Source organism: Ambystoma mexicanum, chromosome 5p (genome assembly GCF_040938575.1).
Source record: "Ambystoma mexicanum isolate Mex_15411 chromosome 5p, UKY_AmexF1_1, whole genome shotgun sequence".
NCBI lineage: Eukaryota > Metazoa > Chordata > Amphibia > Caudata > Ambystomatidae > Ambystoma > Ambystoma mexicanum.
Genome location: NC_090930.1, coordinates 871,230,902 through 871,238,746, shown reverse-complemented (window position 1 = coordinate 871,238,746; position 7,845 = coordinate 871,230,902).

The following is a 7,845-nucleotide window of genomic DNA, read 5'->3' as shown; positions in this document are numbered from 1 at the left end:
TCATCCGAGATGATTGCACAGGCCATGGATAGGGTGGCCACTTCCATTGTCCCCCCAGAAAGGCTGATGGAGCGACTGGAGCAGGCTACAGAGTCCATCTGCCAGGCACACAGGGAGGATATGTTGGCGTCCAACATGGACAGGCGGGCGGCACTGGCGACTCTGCGGGAATCACTTTCCATGGAGTCCCAGCGCCACAGGGAAGGCCTGAGGGAAGAACTCCGTCACCTCAGGTCGACCCTGTTAGAGCTTGAGGCTTCATCCCATAGAAGGACAGAGGAGCAGCTGGAGCGTCTGACACGGACGCTCTCGGCCGAGATGCAGGCAACTCGTGCGGAGGTCAGGTCATCCCGGGAGTTACTGCATGGGGACCTCCGCATGATTATAACCCAGAACCAGAACTACCAGACCCGCCTGCTTGCAGCCATGGAGGAGCAAACTCGTGCTTTGCGTGGGCTGCCTCCCATTGTCACACCATCTTCTGAGGCAGCTCCCCCACCTCCAGAGTCAGCTGCAGGGTCTGGCCAGAGCCATAGCGACTCATCTCCCACAACAGAGTAGCCGTGTGGGCCACGAGCCTATGGGGTGTTTTCCTTTCCCATGATCCACACAGGTGGATTGTGGCGTGCATCCTGTCCTCGGACCTCATAGGTGGCCCCCCCCCCCCCGCCGGCCCTTTCATGGCCATTTTTTCTCATTTTTATTTTTATTTTGCAAGAGTGTTGCCTTGTGTGGGTACCTGGGCATACACTGTATTGTGGCTGGGCACATGCAGGCTTGTCCTGAGTTTGGTTTCGATGCTTGGGTAGCAGACATCCACACCCCTCCTGCTTCCGTTTCCATGGGCTTGCAAAGGGTGTGCCCAAGTGACAGCAAATTACACGGTGACATTGGACTCCCATGAGCTGTTGGCCAGTCCATAGTCAATACTGTGTAGACATTCATAGTGTTCATTGTTGTTGCACCTAACTATGCATGATGGTTTGATATGTGCCTCTACTTACATATGTTGCTCATGTTTTGCAGGTATTTCACACAGATCTTCACAAGGGCATACTCTCTGGAGTCAGACTACATGTCGGTAGATGTGCACTGACACTTTTGCATGGCGCCATCACTGTACATCTGGACGGTGAGGACATACCAGCAGAATCAGGTAATGAGACTACCATTGATTACATGCAATGTGTCTTGTTTGGGTGGGCTTCAGGGTGGGTTGGTGTGTAATTTGATTGAAAATACTCTTACACAGGTGTGTAGTAGTGGCTCCAGGGCGGTTAGCTGCTCAAGTGCGGCTATGTTCCATTTGGGGCACTGCTATTTGTGACACTGGTGTCATGTTGTGATGGCCAGTTTGTTTGCTGTCACATACCATGACATGGTGTCCTCAGTGGCGGGACTGTGAAGGGAATGGGTGACATGGCAATGTTGTCATGTAGTGAATCGCCTGTGGCAATGCATATTAGATTGATGGAGTTGTGTCTTTGCGTTGTGATGCATTGCTGGTGTATGTGTAGCTAGGGGTGCACACATATTGACACTTCCATGTTAACAATCTCAGGCTGATGTGTATCTGACTGTTTATTGTCAAGTAATTTTCAGACATTGTCAGGTAGTGTCATCATTGATTGGCAGATGGTATGTGCCAGAGCAGTGTGCACTAGCCAGCACTGTGATTCCTAGGTGAAGAAGTTGGCCACCAGTTGCGTACGGGCTGCCTCCCCCCGTGCCCTTTCCCCTCCCATGCGCAGCGGGCGTGCATGTGGTTGTGGATGTGGGGGCACCACCATGTCCACGGGCAGGCCCCGGCGTGTTGCAACGTTGTGCAGGACACATGCTGCCACTATGATCCTGCACACTATTCGGGGAGCATATAACAGCTGCCCGCCAGAACGGTCAAGGGAGCGAAAGCGTGACTTCAGCACTCCGAATGTGCGCTCCACTATGCCCCGTGTTGCAATGTGGGCTGTGTTGTACCTTACCTGGGGTGGCGTGGTGGGGTTCCGGATTGGGGTCATCATGTGGGGGCTGATAGGGTAGGCACTGTCCCCTGCGGAGGTGGTGATGGGTATCATTAGTGGTGTTGTGTCATGACCCAGTATCTGACATGCATGCATGTGCAGTGGCATTCATGCTCACCAAGCAGCCATGTATCTCCATGCTGGCCAGCCTCTAGGTCCCGGCATAGGGTAGACATTCTGTAGATGAAGCTGTCGTGGGTGCTCCCTGGATAGTTGGCATATACTGATGTGATTATTCCCTTGGCATTGCATACAACTTGCACGTTGATGGAATGCCAGTGCTTGCGGTTTCTATAGATGTGCTCTGTTGCCCTGGGTGGACGTAGAGCCACATGTGTGCAGTCAATTGCACCAAGCACTTTGGGGAATTGAGCCACACCATAGAATTCCTGGATGCACGTCCGCCTTTCTGCATGAGTCCTGGGGAGATATATGTGCCTGCGGACTGATGGCCGTGCAGTGATGATGTTCAAGACCTGGTGTAGGCAGCGTGACTGCGTGGCCTGTGACACACCACCCACTATGGCACTTGTCCGCTGAAAGGATCCAGTGGCCAAGAAGTGCAGTACATTCAGGACCTTCTGCAGGGGGCTGAGTGCTTGGGAGCACAGGGTGGGTGATGTGAGGTCATCCTCCCACTCACTGACCAGGTCCAGTATGATGTGTGCTGGAAACCTGTACCTCCCATACACCTGGTCATCAGGCATCCCGAATAGGCTGGTTCTGGGTGTGAATATTCTGGCCCTGACTCTCCTCCTCCTCCTCCTTTGGTAGCCCACTGCCACTGCTGCTAGGAACGGTATGTTCATCCTGGCATCTGGCTTGTTTATTGAAAAGTGCGCAAATTAATGCCTTGCGCGTGTTGTAGGCGAGCGTGTGAGCCTCGCACCCCTGGAATCGAGTTCCCTCTCCAATCGCGTGTGGAAATTCCCACGCAGCAGGCATACAGGTGCGCTGACGTACTTGCTTGTGTAAGTGGCCGCGCGCCCCTGAAATACACGTACTTAGGCCAATGGCGCGTACGCGCACTTTTGGCCAATTACACGCGATGAAATACACGTACATAGGCCAATGGCGTGTACGCGCACTTTTGGCCAATAACACGCGATGACACTCTGACGTGCAGTATTTCCACGTGTGCTCCGTCTTCACGTGCTGAGTGGGGAACGCCCGTGCGGATCACGTCAGACGCGCTTACGCGATGAGGGACTCTGGTCCAATAGAATCGCATATGCGTGCTGACGCACTTACGCGCTAAGGGCCTTTCCTCGGATTTCACGCTGACGTGCAGGAATTTCACGTGCCAAATCACTCCGTATCAAGCTGGCCACCCGAAAACACACGGAACACCACGCTCCTGCCCCGAAGGCCGAGTTACTGCCCCCCCAGTGCCCTGAGCAGCCTCCCACGTGCTATCTGCTGCTGCCTGCCTGCCTGCCTGCCTGCTGCCACCGTGCCCTGCCATTTGGTGCCTGCACATCAGCCATCTGCAGGGGTCCACTTGCTGTGTCCACCCCTGCTGGAACTGAAGACTCCCAACTGGGATTACATCGCTCCATAGCCCAGCCCCAGGACCCAGTTGCCCACCCACACCTGCCTCTGGGGTTGCCATGTCGGGCACTTCTACATCTGGCACCAGTGGCAACCCCAGGCCAGAGGGGCAGAGGGGCACCAGCTTCACTGCCACTGAAGTTGGTGTCCTGGTGGAGCATGTCCTGGGGCAGTATGATGCCCTCTTTGGATCGTCCCGCGCCAGCAAGGAAGGACGGGAGAGGATCTGGGCCGACTGTGTGGTTGCCATCAACGCGGAGGGGGTGGCAACCCGCAACGTCTTGAAGATCAAGAAGCGCTGGGAGGACTTGAGGTCCAGGACCCTTGTGAAGGCCCGGCGCCTCGTGGAGGGGGGCCGGGGCCACATGAGTTCCATCCAGAAGAGGGTCCTGGAACGCGTACGCCCAGCGCTCCACGCCCAGATCCTTGAGAGGGAGACCCGTCTGGAGTTGAGCGGTAAGTGTCCAAGCATCACTGTGTGAGACAGGGCATGTTGCGGTGTGCTGGTTCTATGATACTTGCCTGTATGTGTGCCATGGGCCATGTATGCATGTATGTGTGCTGGGACATCATGGTAATGCATGTGCGACCAGTGATGTGTGACCCACATGGTTGTTGCATGTGTTGAAATGCGGCATGGGGAGCACTATGCAGATTTGGGACATGAGAGCATGCCAGTCTCTGTACCTGGACATGGATGGGGGTGAAGGATGGGTGCTGATGCCAGGTACATATATGGTAGCCATGTCTGTGTGCCTGACCTGCATGTCTGTGACTTGTGCATGCCATGGATGCATGACTCATGTGTGTGACAATGCACAGATTCAGTGACGCACCCAACTTACCCTTGTTTTGCCTGTGTTCGGTGTGATTGGGGCCAGATGGATGTGACTGAGGTGAAGTGTGTGCATGTGATATGCATGAGCCATGATGCATGTGAGTTACATATCATTGAATGTTTCAAGAGTCAATTGGACATGCATGGAAATGTGCATGGCATGCACCATGCCTGTTACTGTGTGTGTTTTGCCTGGACTGACCCATGTGTTGTGGAGGGACATGATGGAAGTGTACTTTGACAGGGGTGCTCATCTGCTATTGCTTCCTGTCTAGGGGACCATTGTACAGTAGCCTGATGCTTGTGTCCTTTGTCTCCCTCTACGCAGCGGCTAGTGAAGAAGAGGGCGGAGACGGCGCTGTGGAGCAAGGCGGCGGGGATGCCCCCACGGCTGCAGCGGAAGGGGTGGGTGAGCCCCCACAGGGGCCTGCTACGGCGGGAGACGGTGAGGAGCCATCCAGGTTGGTGGTTTGCACAGAGGAGGAGGAGGCCGACACTGGTGCACACATGGGGCCTGGTGGGAGCATCCCTGCTGGTGCAAGTGGTGCAGTCCAGGGCCAGGGGCAGGAGGCAGCACAGGTCACCGTGGAGGTGCCTGTGCATGTCGCTGTCCCTGACCCTGTGAGTGCACCACCATGCACCAGCAGGGATGCCCCGTCCCAGGCCCGTCCGCAGGTAGTGGGGATGTCCATGTCAACTGACTCCCCTCCACCTGCGGCCGTGGGAACCCCTGGCCGCGTGGAGCAGGTCCTGATTGGGGTCGCGATGCGCACGGCTGTGATTCGTGATGCCGTGCGTGCTTCCCGGGAGGAGCACGCACGTCATCACGAAGTGCACCGTGCCGACGTGGCCCAATTGGGATCGGCCATGTTCGGGGGGTTCCTGCATGTGTTGGCCAATCTGACGGCCCTCTCCTCCTCTGTGCAGGCTATCCACCGGTCGTTCTCCTTGCCGTCTTCCGGCCCAGATGCCACCATGGCCCCCTGTGGACCTGCCCCGACCAATGCAGCGAGCTCGGTGGGGATCCCATCCCTGCCGCAGTTGGGAGTCGGAGGTCCAGCAGGGGTGGACGACACAGCAAGTGGACCCCAGCAGATGGAAGATGTGCCGGCATCATCGGGCAGGGCACGTGCACGACGGCGTCGGTGGTTACCATCAGCCTGGATGCCGTCGTGCTGGCAGAGGCAGTGGCGTCGGAGGCAGCAGCGGGCTCGACGTGGGAGGCATCATGGCTCAGGGCCATCAAGATCGGAGGGGCAGGCATCGGCCGGAGGGCAGGGCAACCCTGGCATGGCAGTGTGTTCCGTGTGGGAGGAGTTCGGCCAGCGGATAGGTGCGGAGCGGCAGCGGGCGGAAGAGGAGCGGCTCGCCATGGCCAGGGCGGAGATCTCCATGCATCAGGCATTGAGGCGGGCTGAGTGCCTCGAGGAGGCTCGCAGGGAATTTGGTGAGCACATGGGGTTGTCCCTGCGAGACCTCGGGGCCAGGACTGAGTCCCGCCTCCAGGACATTGACATGGAGTTCGAGGATGCCCTGGCCAGCATCACCAAGTGAGCCGCAGGACTAGCCCGCTGCCTTTGTATATAGTTTTTTAGTTAGTTAGTGCTAGGTTTCCTTTATTTCTTTTTATTATTTTGGACCGCTTGGACAATGGCCACTTCTTTGTACATATTTTTTTAATTAGTTAGTATTAGGTTTCATTAGTGGTGTTGGGCTCATGGACCCTTGAACAATCCTGTATATATTGTTATTTTTTGGGAGGTACATTTTTTAACTTTCATATTGTTTACACCATGTCGTAATGGTTTTTCTTTCATTTCATACTACATGTGTTTACTTTGGACAAAATCTATTGATTTTTCTATCCTTTGTTTTTTGGTTTCTCATTTTTGTTCCCGGACATGGACCTTTTATTTGCTTTGCCAGATAGTTGTATTAGTTTACTTGATATTTTTTGTAATACATTTTTATATTATCTTACACTTGTGTCATTTTTTCTTTGGTTTCTTACATGTCATGATATGGGTTTTGACATTCACTTGCACCCATTGTGTATGTGTTTGTGGCGGACATGTGTTCTTTTGCATACTTGCCTTTGGGGTTGTGTCATGTGATTGCATTCACTATGTGGGTGCATGCAATCCTTGCCTGGGTGTTTGTGCTGGGTATGCTGGCCATTACTGCCATTATTGTGTATCGTCAGGACCAGGGGCCAGGGGGACATGGGTGGGGGCATGGTGGAGGGTGCCCCTGGTGGATGGGGGGTGGGGGGTGGTGGGAGACATGGGTGGGGGCCTGGTGGAGGGTGTCCCTGGTGGATGGGGGGTGGGGGTGGTGGGAGACATGGGTTGGACATGGGTGGGGGCCTGCTGGCAGGTTCCCCACAGTGCTGGGGGTGGGGGTGGTGGGAGACATGGGTGGGGGCCTGGTGGAGGGTGTCCCTGGTGGATGGGGGGTGGGGGGTGGTGGGAGACATGGGTGGGGGCCTGGTGGAGGGTGTCCCTGGTGGATGGGGGTTGGGGGTGGTGGGAGACATGGGTTGGACATGGGTGGGGGCCTGCTGGCAGGTTCCCCACAGTGCTGGGGGTGGGGGTGGTGGGAGACATGGGTGGGGGCCTGGTGGAGGGTGTCCCTGGTGGGTGGGGGGTGGGGGGTGGTGGGAGACATGGGTGGGGGCCTGGTGGAGGGTGTCCCTGGTGGATGGGGGTTGGGGGTGGTGGGAGACATGGGTTGGACATGGGTGGGGGCCTGCTGGCAGGTTCCCCACAGTGCTGGGGGTGGGGGTGGTGGGAGACATGGGTGGGGGCCTGGTGGAGGGTGTCCCTGGGGGTTGGGGGTGGTGGGAGACATGAGCAGGTGTGCAGGGTAGTTCCCTGTGGTGTGTGCTGCCTGCAGGGGCCGTGGAGGGTGTACAGGTAATGCCTGGGAGCACACAGCCATTTCGCGTGTGCAACTTCCCGCGCACCCCTGAAATCCACGTAGCCGGCCATTTCGCGTGTGGAACTTCCCGCGCACCCCTGTAATCCACGTAGCCGGCCTTTTCGCGTGTGCAACTTCACGCGCACCCCTGCAATCCACGTACCCGGCCATATCGCGTGTGGAACTTCCCGCGCACCCCTGCAATCCACGTACCCGGCCATATCGCGTGTGGAACTTCACGCGCACCACTGGAATCCACGTAGCCGGCTATATCGCGTGTGGAACTTCCCGCGCACCCCTGGAATCCACGTAGCCGGCCATATCGCGTGTGGAACTTCCCGCGCACCCCTGGAATCCACGTAGCCGGCCATTTCGTGTGTGGAACTTCCCGCGCACCCCTGTAATCCACGTAGCCGGCCATATCGCGTGTGGAACTTCCCGCGCACCCCTGCAATCCACGTACCCGGCCATATCGCGTGTGGAACTTCACGCGCACCCCTGGAATCCACGTAGCCG